This window comes from Elephantulus edwardii, unplaced genomic scaffold, assembly GCF_000299155.1.
Source record: "Elephantulus edwardii isolate Elephantulus edwardi_28Jun2011 unplaced genomic scaffold, EleEdw1.0 scaffold00020, whole genome shotgun sequence".
NCBI lineage: Eukaryota > Metazoa > Chordata > Mammalia > Macroscelidea > Macroscelididae > Elephantulus > Elephantulus edwardii.
In genome coordinates, this window is record NW_006399770.1 from 15,179,439 (window position 1) to 15,180,052 (window position 614).

Below are 614 nucleotides of genomic sequence, written 5' to 3' on the forward strand. Positions count from 1 at the left end.
TCTTTGGGGAAAAAAGTTCTTTCATTGTTATACTAGTCCCCACCCCCACCCCAGACCACTTTACTATGCATCTCTTATTCTGGACTCTTGTCATGCTAATAATACCTAGACATATATTCCTTTTATACAGTTCTCTCACTCATCTGTTTCAATGCCATGTACATTATTTAACCCCTCTTTTCTTAGTTCCCCCCCAATCCCCATGCCAATTCTATTTTATAACACTGGCATTCTACTGTATTTGTCTTTTTGTGACTGAGATATTTCACTCAGCATGGTTCAAAATTAGGAAGGGTGTACTCCAGGAATGTGGCCTATCTCCATATCTTTTCAATCTTTATGCAGAACGATTATCTGGGAGGCTGTGCTGTATGAGGAGAAATGTGACATCAGGATTGGAGGTAGACTCATCAACAATCTGCATTATGCAGATGACACAACCTTGCTGAAACTGAGGAGGACCTGGAGCACTTGCTGCGGGAGGTCAGGGACTGCAGCCTTCAGTATGGATTGAGGCTCAACATCAAGAATACAGATTCTCACCACTGAGCCGATTGGCAGCATCATGATGGATGGTGAAGAAATTGAAATTGTTCACAGTTTTAGTTCGCTTG